Source organism: Bos indicus x Bos taurus, chromosome 3 (genome assembly GCF_003369695.1).
Source record: "Bos indicus x Bos taurus breed Angus x Brahman F1 hybrid chromosome 3, Bos_hybrid_MaternalHap_v2.0, whole genome shotgun sequence".
Taxonomy (NCBI): domain Eukaryota; kingdom Metazoa; phylum Chordata; class Mammalia; order Artiodactyla; family Bovidae; genus Bos; species Bos indicus x Bos taurus.
Genome location: NC_040078.1, coordinates 103185357 through 103201133, shown reverse-complemented (window position 1 = coordinate 103201133; position 15777 = coordinate 103185357). Strand labels below are relative to the sequence as shown.

Below are 15777 nucleotides of genomic sequence, written 5' to 3'. Positions count from 1 at the left end.
AATTCCATGGACAGAGGAGCCTGGTGGCTACAGTCCATGGGGTTGCAAAGAGTCAGATACAACTGGATGACTGGCACTTTTTAAAAGCACTTTTTACATGAGATGCTTCATATGGATCGCCCCAACTCCTCTTAAAAACCCTGAGAGATGAGTGTTACTGCTAAGTTGCTTCAGTCGTGTCCGACTCTGTGTGACCCCATAGACGGCAGCCCACCAGGCTCTCCCATCCCTGGGATTCTCCAGCCAAGAACATTGGAGTGGGTTGCCATTTCCTTCTCCAATGCATGAAAGTCAAAATTGAAAGTGAAGTCGCTCAGTCATGCCAGACTCTTCGTGACCTCATGGACTGCAGCCTACCAGGCTCCTCCGCCCATGGGATTTTCTAGGCAAGAGTACTGGAGTGGGTTGCCATTGAGGTGAGTGTTACTAGCCACATTTTACAGATGAGGAGACTGAGGCTCAGAGAGGTTAGGTAAGTGCAAGGCACTAGGTGAGTAATGGGATCAGAATTAAAAATCATAGCTGGTCTGCTTCCAGTTCTTACTAGACTATTACATTTTAGATGACATTTAAATGAATGTGATTGTCTTATAGCCCTACCATGTGGATGCCTCTGGTACAGAACCAGAGCTGGGTTTCTGAATTTATCCTGCGTGGCTTCTCCAGTGACCCCACGACCAACAGGACCCTCTTCAGTGCCTTCCTTCTTCTTTTCCTGAGCTCAGTCCTTGGCAATGGGCTCATCATCACCCTGATATGCCTGGACATGCATCTCCACACTCCCATGTACTTCTTCCTCTGTATCCTCTCCCTGCTGGATATGGGCTGTGTCACCACCACTGTGCCCCAGATGCTGGTGCATCTTCTTTCTAGATCTCAGACCATCTCCTTTGCTGGTTGTTGGCTACAAATGTGCATCTTTGGTGCCGTGGGCCTGACTGAGTGTTTTTTCCTTGTAGTCATGGCCTTTGACCAGTACATGGCCATCTGCTATCCACTGCGTTATACTGTCATCCTCAGCTGGGGCCTGTGCACATGACTGTCAGCTGGGACCTAGGTCTGTGGTTTCTTCTTCTCTCTGATCCACACTTTTTCCATGAGACTGCCATACTGTGGGCCCAACATGGTCAACCACTACTTCTGTGAAGGCCCCTCAGTATAAAACTTGGCTTGCATGGATACCCATGTCATTGAGATGGTTGACCTCGTCATCAGTGTCTTCATGGCTGTTGCTCCACTGTCGCTCATTGTGGCTTCCTACATCCATATTGCCAGGCCATCCTCAAGTTCAAGTCCATGCAGGCCTGCTGCAAGGCTTTCTCCACCTGTGCTTCCCACCTGACTGTGATCACATTCTTCTATGCTCCAGCCATCTACCTCTACATGAGGCCCAACTCAAGTTATTCCTCTGAGCAAGACAAGCTGATTTCACTCTTTATAATGCTTTCACTTCCCTGTTTAATCCTGTGGTCTACAGTCTGAGGAACAAGGACTCAAAGTGATGAGGGGGTGTAGACTGGCCTGGTGAATTGAGAAACAGGAGGAGTCTGGAGTAAAGTGTTCAATGATGAGAAAGGAACAGCATCTATAACATATGAAAATAACATTATTCAATAAAACCAACATAGTACTTGGTCAATGGAACAAATGTGGAACGTGAAACCAAGAACAGCTGTCTTGATCAACTTTCAACATTGTGATGCAGTTAACAAAAACTCCATAATCTCATGGGATTACACAGTAAAAATCCATATTTTTGTCATGTTCCAAGTCAGTTGCAAGTAGACTGTGGCCTTCTGCCATGGGACCCTTGGATACAGCCTGAAGGAGGAGGCCCTATCTGGAACATGCGAGACTTATGACAGAGAGAAAGGAACAATGGCTGAAATACATGACGACTCTTACAGTTTCTCCTCAGAAGTAACACATGTCTCTTTGCTGACATCCTATTGACCAAAGCAAGTCCTATGTGTAGGCCTTCTGAAAAAAGGGCAGGAAGTATTTTCTTCCCACAGAAAAATAATGCAAGTCACATGGCATGGGGATGGATGTGTATTCCCTCTACAGTGAGAGGAGCAAATACTAAGGGTGATAATGTAATCTACAATGGAGGCACTGGGACCAATAGTATGCATGTAACTACCGTGAAGCATGGTACCCGAAAGTGATGTGGTGTATGGACATAGAAGAATGTCTAGTAGTAGGCAATCATAGTAGTACAGGAAAATAATAAATATATGCAACCAACATTGAAAATTAAGCCGATGGTATACAGAGCCAATGTAACCCATGGACCTGGCCTGATGCATGGAAGCAATATGGTTTATGGGATTGATACCTTGTACTCTGCATCATGGGTGGAAAGAACCAAACTTGACATTAATTGACCTGGGTTCTAGTCCCAACCTTGCTAACTGGTTATGTCACTTTGGGCCATTTACTTCCTTTCTCTGGATCTCACCTTACTCATAAATAGAATGAACACCTCAAATTGAAAGGTCTCTAAGACCTCTGTGTCTCCAAAATTCTATGTCACAGTAGGTGAAATGCATGAAACCAAATGCAGTAAACTAGTGTATCTTCTGTGAACCGTAGGGTGAATTAAAACACCACAGAAGAATGAAAGTCATTGCAGGTACAGTCCATTTTAAGCAGTGCCTCTGATTCTTTCAAGGGATCTAAATGACATAAGAGATTCTATAAGAACTCTGGCACAAGCCTCAGAGTTAGCATGGGAATCCAGCTTTCTTTCAGGCCTCATTGATGGCCCAGAAGTCTTAGGGATGAGAGATGTAACAGGACAGGGCTAAGTACGGGCTTGTGTAGATGAGTACTGGCACCAATCGTGTGGCAAAGTTCCAGGCAGCATTTCCAGAATATTTCAGGCAGAAAGTGAAGGGTCCCATGGGCTGTTGTAGTGTTCCTGCCTTCTAGGAAGAGGGTAGGAAGCTATGTAGCTGGTGGAAGGGACTTAAAACTTTTGAGAACTTTCTGTTTCTGGCTTTGTGGGGAAGGGATTGCCTGGATACTGTGGAAAAGGTCTTATTGGCTCTTGGAGTTCCTTCCAGAAGGTGTGGAGTCTACCTGGTGGCTCTGCTACAACTAGAGTCAATAATCAGGGTAGTGAAGAGTGAGTCTTGTGGGTGAAGTGATGAGGTTTTGTTTGTCTTTCTACTTGGATAGATAGTAACAGAGTTTGTAATTCAAGATGATAATAGATTTTTTAAAAATTAATTTATTTATTTTAATTGGAGGCTAATTAATTTACAATATTGTAGTGGTTTTTGCCATACATTGACATGAATCAGCCATAGGTGTACATGTGTTCCCCATCCTGAACCCCTCCCCCTTCCCTCCCCATCCCATCCCTCAGGGTCATCCCAGTGCACTGGCCCTGAGTGCCCTGTCTCATACATTGAACCTGGACTGATCATCTATTTCACATATGGTAATATACATGTTTCAATGCTATTCTCTCAAATCATCATAACCTCATCTTCTCTCACAGAGTCCAAAAGTCTGTTCTTTATATCTGTGTCTCTTTTGCTGTCTCCCATATAGGGTCATTGTCACCATCTTTCTAAATTCCATATATAAGTGTTAATATACTGTATTGGTGTTTTTCTTTCTGACTTACTGCACTCTGTATAATAGGCTCCAGTTTCATCCACCTCATTAGAACGGATTCAAATATATTCTTTTTAATAGCTGAGTAATATTCCACTGTGTATATGTACCACAGCTTTCTTATCCATTCATCTTCTGATGGACACCTAGGTTGCTTCCATGTCCTGGCTATTGTAAACAGTGCTGCGATGAACACTGGGGTACATCTGTCTCTTTCAATTCTGGTTTCCTTGGTGTGTATGCCCAGCAGTGGGATTGCTGGGTTGTATGGGAGTTCTATTTACAGTTCTTTAAGGAATAGGCAATGGCACCCCACTCCAGTACTTTTGCCTAGAAAATCCCATGGACAGAGGAGCCTGGTAGGCTGCAGTCCATGGGGTCTCTAAGAGTTGAACACGGCTGAGCGACTTCACTTTCACTTTTCACTTTCATGCACTGGAGAAGGAAATGGCAACCCACTCCAGTGTTCTTGCCTGGAGAATCCCAGGGATGGGGGAGCCTGGCGGGCTGCCCTCTGTGGGATCGCACAGTCAGACACAACTGAAGTGACTTAGTAGTAGTAGTACTAGTAGTAGTAAGGAATCTCACACTGTTCTCCATGGTGGCTGTACTAGTTTGCATTCCCACCAACAGTGTAAGAGGGTTCCCTTTTGTCCACACCCTCTCCAGCATTTATTGCTTGCAGACTTTTGGATTGCAGCCATATGACAGTCATTGTGGTTGAATGACAGACCTCATTGTGGTTTTGATTTGCATTTCTCTGATAATGAGTGATGTTGAGCATCTTTTCATGTGTTTGTTAGCCATCTGTATGTCTTCTTTGGAGAAATGTCTATTTAGTTCTTTGGCCCATTTTTTGATTGGGTCGTTTATTTTTCTGGAATTGAGCTGCATGAGCTGTTTGTATATTTTTGAGATTAATTCTTTGTCAGTTGCTTCATTTGCTATTATTTTCTCCCATTCTGAAGGCTGTCTTTTCACCTTGCTTAGAGTTTCCTTCGTTGTGCAAAAGCTTTTACATTTAATTAGGTCCCATTTGTTTATTTTTGCTTTTATTTCCATTACTCTGGGAGGTGGGTCATAGAGGATCCTGCAGTGATTTATGTCAGAAAGTGTTTTACCTATGTTCTCCTCTAGGAGTTTTATAGTTTCTGGTCTTACATTTAGATCTTTAATACATTTTGAGTTTATTTTTGTGTATGGTGTTAGAAAGTGTTCTAGTTTCATTCTTTTACAAGTGGTTGGTCAGTTTTCCCAGCACCACTTGTTAAAGAGATTGCCTTTTCTCCACTGTATTCTTCCTTCCTTTGTCAAAGATAAGGTGTCCATATGTGCGTGGATTTATCTCTGGGCTTTCTATTTTGTTCCATTGATCTATATTTCTGTCTTTGTGCCAATACCATACTGTCTTGATGGCTGTAGCTTTGTAGTATAGTCTGAAGTCAGGCAGGTTGATTCCTCCAGTTCCACTCTTCTTTCTCAAGATTGCTTTGGCTAGTCAAGGTTTTTTGTATTTCCATACAAATTGTGAAATTATTTGTTCTAGTTCTCTGAAAAATACCATTGGTAGCTTTATAGGGATTGCATTGAATCTATAGATTGTTTTGGGTAGTATACTCATCTTCACTATGTTGGTTCTTCTGATCCATGAACATGGTATATTTCTCCATTTATTTGTGTCATCTTTGATTAATGTAGAAAACTATAAAACACTGATAATAGATTTTATCTTAAAGATAGAAAACTTCTATTTTTAAGAACCTGGGATGAAAAAAAAAAAAAAGAACCTGGGATGAGGACTGGGGTGGAGGAGAGAAGGTGCCACAGTGTTTTCAGGAGAATGGCTTGGGAGTACCGATGAGGGGACTGGAGTGAAGAGGAACAGTTAGTGGGGAGACCTAGGCATAATTTCTGAAGGTGCTAGACTTGATGGTGGCAGTTAGTAGGGACATGCTGAATGATGTGATGAGGAAAGAAGCAAGAGCACATGATGGTTTGGGTGTGTTGGTGAAAAGGGAGAAATAAAAAACTATCAGGGTTTTAAGCCAGCTTCACCACTATCTCTACTTCCCTATAATTCACTGGTGGGAGCCATTGATTGTCAGCTGTCATCACTGATCCCTGGCACTGGTGACAGGAAGTCACAGCCCCATCCTCATGGAATTTGTAGTCCCCAAACCAGCGGTTCTTAGGAATTGTATAGGTACTTAGGAGTGGGGTTTTAAAATATTGTTAATTAATTCTGTTTTAATTTGGTCTCTATGAGGGTTGTTGTTTTTTTGTTTTATTTATTTATTTTACTTGTCCTCCTATTTCCTTAAACAAAGAAAATAGCAGAGAGTTGTCACAGCCCCTGTCTAGTAAGACTCAGGTCATCTATTTGGGGGAAATATTTTGCTGGTAGACTGAAACATCAGCTTCTCTAATTCTTTGCCCTTTTGATCCATTTCTGCACTAATGATCTCACAGTTTCTGTTTGGGCAGATTGGTAAACTACCACTTAACAGCTGTGCACTCCTGTGCAAGAAACATAAGTCCCCCAACTCTGCTTTCTCTGTTTGCTGATCCCTATGCAAATAAAATTGCAAACTTAGAGGCAATGGATGTTTTTCTAGGAAAATGTAGATTACTAAAATTAAAACTTTTAAAAGATAGAAAGTGTTAGCAGACTGATGCATAGGAAAATGAGAAAACCAGAGAAAGCTATTAAATAACTACCTCACTACAAGATTCAAAGAAATCTGGCAAGAAAGTTTGGAGAGAGGGGAGATGTATGTGGATGGACTTCCTCAGAGTGGACACAGACTGTGTCACACATGCATATTCATAAAAAAGTATCAATTGCAGAGGAGACAAATCAGGTGGAACAAAATGACACACTCTGTGGATGTCAGTCAGGTTTACCCCCCAGACCTTTGTTCAGTAAACACATGAGCAAAGTGCCCATGTTGCCAGCATAGAGGCTGTCCACATGGGCTCAAAACGGACTTCCCCTTTCCACAGCTGACCTGGCTACCACTACTAACGAGTGCTTCATGGGCAAAGAGCAGAGGTCAACTCTATGACACCATTCTCCAGGAGAGCAGGCTGCCACCTGTGGCAGTATGATACACTGAATCTCTTACACCATGGAGGGGACAATGATCTGTCTTCATAGGAACATAAGCAGATTCTAGATACAGATTTTCTTCCCCTGCCCATAAAGCTTTTGCTAGCATCATGATCTTTGATTTCAGAGCATGCCTAATCCCACCATCAGGGCATCCCCACAGCATTGTATTTGATCAAGAAACTCATTTTACATCTATGGGCTCATAATTATAGAATCAATAGTTTTACTTAACCTCCAAAACTTAGGATCAGTTCAGTTCAGTTCAGTCGCTCAGTCGTGTCTGACTCTTTGTGACTCCATGAACCACAGCACGCCAGGTCTCCCTCTCCATCATCAACTCCTGGAGTCTACCCAAACTCCTGTCCATTGAGTTGGTGATGCCATCCAACCATCTCATCCTCTGTCATCCCCTCTCCTTCTGCCCTCAATTTTTCCCAGGATCAGGGTCTTTTCCAATGAGTCAGCTCTTCTCATCAGGTGGCCAAAATATTGGAGTTTCAGCTTCAGCATCAGTCCTTGCAGTGAATACCCAGGACTGATCTCCTTTAGGATGGACTGATGGACTCCTTGCAATCCAAAGGACTCTCAAGAGTCTTCTCCAACACCACAGTTCAAAAGCATAAATTCTTTGGTGCTTAGCTTTCTTTATAGTCTAACTCTCACATCCATACATGACTACTGGAAAAACCATAGCCTTGACTAGACGGACCTTTGTTGGCAAAGTAATATCTCTGCTTTTTAATATGCTGTCTAGGTTGGTCATAACTTTCCTTCTAAGAAGTAAGCGTCTTTTAATTTCATGGCTGCAGTCACCATCTGCAGTGATTTGGAGCCCCCAAAAATAAAGTCTGACACTGTTTCCACTGTTTCCCCATTTATTTGCCATGAAGTGGTGGAACCAGATGCCACAATCTTAGTTTTCTGAATGTTGAGCTTTAAACCAACTTTTTCACTCTCCTCTTTCACTTTCATCAAGAGGTTCTTTAGCTCCTCTTAACTTTCTGCCATAAGGGTGGTGTCATCTGCATCTCTGAGGTTATTCATATTTCTCCTGGCAATCGTGATTCCAGCTTGTGCTTCTTCCAGCCCAGTGTTTCTCATGATGTACTCTGCATATAAGTTAAATAAGCAGGGTGATAATATACAGCCTTGATGTACTCCTTTTCCTATTTGAAACCAGTTTCTTGTTCTACGTCCAGTACTAACTGTTGCTTCTTGACCTGCATACAGATTTCTCAAGAGGCAGGCCAGGTAGTCTGGCATTCCCATCTCTTTCAGAATTTTCCACAGTTTATTGTGATCCACACAGTCAAAGGCTTTGGCATAGTCAATAGAGCAGAAATAGATGTTTTTCTCGAACTCTCTTGTTTTTTGATGATCCAGCAGATGTTGGCAGCTTGATTTCTGGTTCCTCTGCCTTCTCTAAAACCAGCTTGAACATCTGGAAGTTCATGGTTCATGTATTGCTGAAGCCTGGCATGGAGAATTTTGAGCATGACTTTACTACCATGTGAGATGAGTGAAATTGTACAGTAGTTTGAGCATTCTTTGCATTGCCTTTCTTTGGGATTGGAATGAAAACTGAACTTTTCCAGTCCTGTGGCCACTGCTGAGTTTTCAAAATTTGCTGATATATTGAGTGCAGCACTTTCACAGCATCATCTTCTAGGGTTTGAAATAGCTCAACTGGGATTCCATCACCTCCACTAGCTTTGTTCGTAGTGATGCTTCCTAAGGCCCACTTGACTTCACATTCAAGGATGTCTGGCTCTAGGTGAGTGATCACAACATCATGGTTATCTGGGTCATGAAGATCTTTTTTGTATACTTAGGATCAGATCAGATCAGATCAGTCGCTCAGTCATGTCCAACTCTTTGTGACCCCATGAATTGCAGCATGCCAGGCCTCCCTGTCCATCACCAGCTCCCAGAGTTCACTGAGACTCATGTCCATCGAGTCAGTGATGCCATCCAGCCATCTCATCCTCTGTCGTCCCCTTCTCCTCCTGCCCCCAATCCCTCCCAGCATCAAAGTCTTTTCCTATGAGTCAACTCTTCGCATGAGGTAGCCAAAGTACTGGAGTTTCAGCTTTATCATCATTCCTTCCAAAGAAATCCCAGGGCTGATCTTCACAATGGACTGGTTGGATCTCCTTGCAGTCCAAGGGACTCTCAAGAGTCTTCTCCAACACCACAGTTCAAAAGCATCAATTCTTTGGCGCTCAGCCTTCTTCACAGTCCAACTCTCACATCCATACATGACCACAGGAAAAACCATAGCCTTGACTAGACGAACCTTTGTTGGCAAAGTTATGTCTCTGCTTTTGAATATGCTATCTAGGTTGGTCATAACTTTCCTTCCAAGGAGTAAGCGTCTTTTAATTTCATGGCTGCAGTCACCATCTGCAGTGATTTTGGAGCCCAGAAAAATAAAGTCTGACACTGTTTCCACTGTTCCTCCATCTATTTCCCATGAAGTGGTGGGACCGGATGCCATGATCTTCGTTTTCTGAATGTTGAGCTTTAAGCCAACTTTTTCACTCTCCACTTTGACTTTCATCAAGAGGCTTTTTAGTTCCTCTTCACTTTCTGCCATAAGGGTGGTGTCATCTGCATATCTGAGGTTATTGATATTTCTGCAGCAATCTTGTTTCCAGTTTGTGTTTCTTCCAGTCCAGCGTTTCTCATGATATACTCTGCATAGAAGTTCAATAAACAGGGTGACAATATACAGCCTTGACGAACTCCTTTTCCTATTTGGAACCAGTCTGTTGTTCCATGTCCAGTTCTAACTGTTGCTTCCTGACCTGCATACAAATTTCTCAAGAGGCAGATCAGGTGGTCTGGTATTCCCATCTCTTTCAGAATTTTCCACAGTTTATTGTGATCCACACAGTCAAAGGCTTTGGCATAGTCAATAAAGCAGAAATAGATGTTTTTCTGGAACTCTCTTGCTTTTTCTATGATCCAGCAGATGTTGGCAATTTGATCTCTGGTTCCTCTGCCTTTTCTAAAACCAGCTTGAACATCAGGAAGTTCACGGTTCACATATTGCTGAAGCCTGGCTTGGAGAATTTTGAGCATTACTTTACTAGCGTGTGAGATGAGTGCAATTGTGTGGTAGTTTGAGCATTCTTTGGAATTGCTTAGGATAAGGTGGCCTAATTGAAAAGTGGAATGGCTTATTAAGACTCAGTTATTGTTACACGTCAGTAAAAATTCCTTGAAAGAATAGGGCCTATCTTACATATGTCTTTAAAGTGAACATGATGCTAAGTTTATGCTTTGAGAGAGACTATATGGCGCTGTTTCCTCCCATCCAAGAATGCGTAAATATGGGAATCAAGCAGTGAAATGGAAGTGGAATCTGTGACACTTATACCCAGTAACTCACTCACAGAATATTTTTCCCTATTTTAGGAACTCTGAAATCTGCTAGCTTGGAGATCTTAGTGTCCCAGTAGAGAGTTTTTCCACTGGTGGTTAAATCAATGTTCCCAGTGAAGTTGAAGATGAGAAGTCATCTCTAGATGGATATAAATGGGTTATTGTAAGTAAAGCACATAAGAAACAAAACCTATAAGGTTTTGCTATTATTATAGTAATTTCTGGAGAAGGAAATGACAACCCATTCTAGTATTCTTGCCTGGAGAATCCCATGGACAGAGGAGCTTGGCAGCTCCAATACATAGGATCATGAAGAGTTGAACACCACTGAAGTGACTTAGCATGCATGCAACCGTAATCATTATCACCACTGTTGCTATTGTTTTGCTGTTTTTTTCTTTACCATTATTATTACTATACCATTACCTTGTCTGAACTTTGTGTACTTTCATTGGCTCAAACAAGATTTATAGCATCGGGGGATACAAACACCCAGGGGTGAAATGTTGAAGGCATGCACGATGAGATGGACAGGTGGACAGTTTTTCTTCAGACTCCTAGAGAATGAAGCAGGGGAAGGAGGCTGTGGTCCATTGAATGGGTCTCTGACTGGGAAAAAGGACTTCTAGGTCGGAATCACCTACACTAACTCCTGCAGGGCGATGACTTTGCTTCTCTGAGCTGTAGTTTTCATGGCTGTAAAAGAGAATAAGGAACTGGACATGTTGACTTTGAAGCCCCTTTATCCCTTAGAGAGCACTAAATGACCAAAACCTGTATTGCTGACTCCCTCAGTACATGGCCCATCACAAGTGCTCAGTGAACCAACATCATTGTCATCATCTATAAACCAGGACCACGACACTGCCCTCCCATAAGACCTCCCTCCCAGGAGTACTGGGAGGACCCGGTGAGAAAAGTCACATGAAAGTGCTTTGTGCATGGAGCTGTCCTAGAGGACCATTGAGATGCTCTTGACCATTATTACCATCACCACCTCCTGCCATTTCCCTCAGCTCCATCCCCAGACATAAAATCAGAAAACTTTCTGGGGCACCTGTCTTAGCAAACAAGAGATAATTGCCAGAGTCCTTCCCAGAGGTATTCTCAACCTCCGCAGAGAGTCCCCCATTGTTAGGACTGCCGCAGCCCTAGCTTTTTCCCTCTTGCCAGCCCACCCTCATCTGCTTGAGGCCTGCAGGCCCACCTGGCTCAGAATTCAGCATCCAGAGTCCAGTCTTCATCCTCCTACCAATGCCCCAGCTGGCCCAACCCTGCTGGTGATCAGAACCAGCTCTGGGACAGCAGGAAGAAATTCAATTAGAGTTCAGGTAGAGTTGTTATTCTGGTCAGTAACAGAGGAAGATTTTGATTTGCTCAGAATCTCCCACCATAAAGAATAGGAGTATGACTCAGCCATGTTCTAATTGACACATTGGGGCACAGGGGCTTGGGAGTAAGAAGAGAATCAACATGAGGCTTTTAGTTCTTGACATTTCTGCAAGAAGACCAGGTATAATTTCCTCTCCCCTGGACTGGTCATATTCCTCAGAAAGCTGGAAAAAGAAAGGACAGGTCACTGTGTCTCCCCAACGGGGTGGGTTTTCTCCTGCTCTAACCCTAAAGGACTCTTTCTTGTGGGATTCTTGTTGACAACATTTGGAGAATTCCATCTTGGCATCCCCACCAGGGACAGAGACAGTGGCAGGAAGCAGGAAGATGGCCCTCCCCTCTGTCTCCCAGAAAAGCCTGGTAAGGAGGCAGGACATAAAGCCTCAACAGCTTGGTCCATTGAGAGAAGGATGGATGGGCCAAGCCTCCCTCCATCTAACCCTGAGGACCTGATAGGAAAGGCCTTCAGGAGCCAGGGTTGGCCGGGTCAAGTGCAAAGAGCTGAATCATAGAGAGAAGCCAGGGGGTTCATCCTTCCACCTCTCAGAAGCCTAGTGTTTTTCTGGAGACTGGGTTGCCTGGAATCCTGCCTCACTGGACTCAGTTGCCCTGGGTGCTTCCTGTTGAGTCTCTTCCTCTTCAGGACAAGTAACAGTCTCTCTGTGATGTGTGAATGAGTGAGGGGTGAGGTAGTCACTGGGCTGGGGCTATGGGTATGATCCAGACATCTGTGGGCCTGGGGTTCAGAGGTAGCCAGGTCACTCAGTCACTGGGTCCTCTCCATGCTTGTTCCCCAACATCCCTCTAGCCCCCTCCCTTGTTCCTCATTCTTCTTTCCTCCCCACTTCACATCTCAGTCCCCTCCCCATTCTTTCTTCCTAGGCCTCTTCCTTTTCCCATTTGTTCATTTAGGAACTATATATGGACAGGTCCTCTTTGCCAAGCCAAGTTCTAGGAGTTAGATGCAGAAAATGAATTTCTTGAGCTTCAGATCTCCAAGTCCAGATACGAGACATTATGAAAGGACAATGATGGTTATACTGGGAGAAGCCTTCACCAATGACATCAGCGACCACAATGATTAGTTCCCACTCCCCTCTTCACTAGAGACCTGGGCTTTTGTGAATTAGGACAGAGACTGTTGGCTTAATGGAATCTTAGGAGACTTTTAATTTTCACTAAATGACTGTCCCCATTCCCTTTGGAAATCAAGGTTGACTAAGAGAGGGGATTTGACAAAGATTTACTAAGTTCTAGTATGGTAATCAGTTCCCAAGTCTCTTGCTATGGATGCCTTCTGCTTCCAGTACAACCCCATGGTTTCCCACCTCCAAGTGATGGGAGCAGATGGAGGACACTATCATGAGAGATAGTCTGTGGCTGCCACTTTATTCCCTTATCCTAGGAGAGATCTGATTCTTTCTCATCTGGTGGCTGTAACATGTAGGCCATGATTCTAAAGTACCTTGTGCCAAGCCTCAAGAAGCTCAAATTGAGGAGCAGATGGGGGCAGTTTGCATTCTTTGGCCCTCCTGCTTAGAGCCTGTTCACCTCCAGCAGGAGAAATTAACAATTAAGAGTTGGCCCTGAAGCCAAACTGCCTTGGTTCAAACCCCAGGTTCGATCACGCAAACAGTTTAATTTGGAGTGAATCACTTACTTTCTCTATGGCTTAGTTTGTTTTTTCCCATCTTAAAAGTGTAGGTACTAGTACTTACCTCAATGGGTTGCTATGAGGCTGAGATCAATTCATGTAGCAATGCCTGGCACACAGAAACTTTTCACTAAACAGTAGCTATTAATATCTCTGAACGAAGTTTATATATTCACTCCTTTGTGCATGCCTGCCCATCGCTTCAGTCATGTCTGACTCTCTGAGACACTATGGACTATGGCCAACCAGGCTCCTCTGTCTATGGGGTTCTCCAGGCAAGAATACTGGGTTGGTTGCCACTCCCTTCTCCAGGGGATTTTCCTGACCCAGGGATTGAACTCGTGTCTCCTGCAACTCTTGCCTTGCAGGTAGATACTTTATGACTGAGCCACGGGGGAGCCTGCCACTCACCCCTTTATCCATACTTTATTATAAATATTCCAACTCACTGAATGGGAATAAAGTTACCATGAGCGGGAGAAATTTTTCTCAATGTATTAGAGCTCAAACTTTATATCAGAACAATCTAGAACATTCTAGGGTTATACCTTGCCAAAAACCACAAGGAGTTCTAAGAAACAGAGAAACAATCTAATAAACGTTTGAGAGTGGGAGATGGTGAAACAGATCTGAGAAGAGATTAAGAAGAGGTGGCAAGAATACACAGAAGAACTGTACAAAAATGGTCTTAATAGCCTGGATAACCACAAGGTTTGGTCACTCACCTAGGGTCAGACATACTGGAGCATGAAGTCAGGTGGGCCTTAGGAAGCCCACCTATGAACAAAGCTAGTGGAGGTGATGGAATTCCAGCTAAGCATTTTCAAATCCTAAAAGATGATGCTGTGAAAGTGCTGCACTCAGTATGCCAGGAAATTTGGAAAACCCAGCAGTGGCCAAAGGACTGGAAAAGGTCAGTTTTTATCCAACCCCAAAGAAGGACAATGACAAAGAATGTCCAAACTACTGCACAACTGTGCTCATTTTACATGTTAGCTCAAAATCCTTCAAGCCATACTTCCAGATGTACAAGCTGGATTTAGAAAAGGCAGAGGACTCAGAAACCAAATTGCCAACATCTGTTGGATCATATAAAAAGCAAGAGAATTCCAGAAAAACTTCCACTTCTGCTTCATTGACTAGGCTAAATTCTTTGACTGTGTGGATCTCAGCTACTGTGGAAAATTCTTAGAGATGGGAATACCAGACCACCTGACCTGCCTCCTGAGAAACCTGTATGCAAGACAAGAAGCAACAGTTAGAACAGGATGTGGAACAATGGACTAGTTTCAAATTGGGAAAAGAGTATATCAAGGCTGCATATTGTCCTTGTTTATTTAACTCGCAGAGTACATCATTTGAAAATCTGGGCTGGATGTCACAAGCTTTAGTCTCCTGGAATCAAGATTTCCAGGAAAAATATTAAAACCTCAGATATGCAGATGATACCTCTCTAATGGCAGAAAGCAAAGATGAACTAAAGAGCCTTTTGATGAGGGTGAAAGAGGAGAGTGAAAAAGCTGGTTTAAAACTCAAAATTCAAAAAATGAAGATCATAGCATCTGATCCCATCACTTCATGGCAAATAGAAGGGAAAACAATGAAAACAGTGACAGATTTTATTTTCTTGGGCTCCAAAATCATTGCAGATGGTGACTGCAGCCATGAAATTAAAAGACGCTTGGTCCTTGGAAGAAAAGCTATGATCAATCTAGACAGCATGTTAAAAAGCAGAGACATTACTTTGCCAACAAATGTCTATATAAAGATATGGCTTTTCCCATAGTCATGTATGGTTGTGAGTGTTGGACCATAAAGAAGGGCGAGCACTGAAGAATTTATGCTTTTGAACTATGGTGATGGAGAACTCTTGAGAGTCCCTTGGACTGCAAGGAGATCAAACCAGTGAATCCTAGGAAATCAACCCTGAATGTTCATTGAAAGAATTGATGCTGAAGCTGAAACTCCAATACTTTGGCCACCAGAAGCAGAGAAGTGATCATTGGAAAAGACTCTGATGGTGGAAGAGATTGAAGGCATGAGGAGAAGTGAGTGACAAAGGACGAGATGGTAGGATGGCATCATCAACTCAATGACAGGAGTTTGAGCAGACTCTGGGAGATGATGTAAGGGAAGCCTGTCATGCTGCAGTCCATGGGGTTGCAAAGAGTCAGACACAACTGAGTAACTGAGCAGAAAAAATGCTAGATATTAGTTTTACCATTTTTCTAATTATGCTAAATATTTAGATCCTAACTCCATTTACCCCTTTCGTTGCTGTGTACTGTTGCCATAATCTCTAGTCTTTTGTCTTAAATCTCACAAAACTTGATTATTGATTTATATTCATTATTACTTTATATTTACCCTTTCCTCGAGAGACTCTCCATTCCTTTTTGCATTTTTGTGTTTCTGTCACTTTTGTTCCGCCTGAAGAACTCCCTTTAAATTATTTTACTTTTTATTTTTCTGAAAGAATTTTTATTTCACATTTAAATTTTTTTCAAAATCTTTTTTCTGGAATTAAAAACCCTCAGTTCAGTTCAGTTCAGTCACTCTTTCATGTCCGACTCTTTGTGACCCCATGGACTGCAGCACTCGAGGC

At 42.9% G+C, this 15777-nt stretch overlaps 1 protein-coding gene and 1 pseudogene across 15 annotated transcripts in view; both read left to right on the top strand.

The window, feature by feature from the left end:
- The window catches only part of LOC113890028 (olfactory receptor 2D2-like), a 192972-nt gene that overhangs the window by 55351 nt on the left and 121844 nt on the right, over window positions 1-15777 (top strand). The gene's annotated exons all lie outside the window — the stretch shown is intronic.
- Window positions 454-2903, top strand: LOC113890032 (annotated as a pseudogene).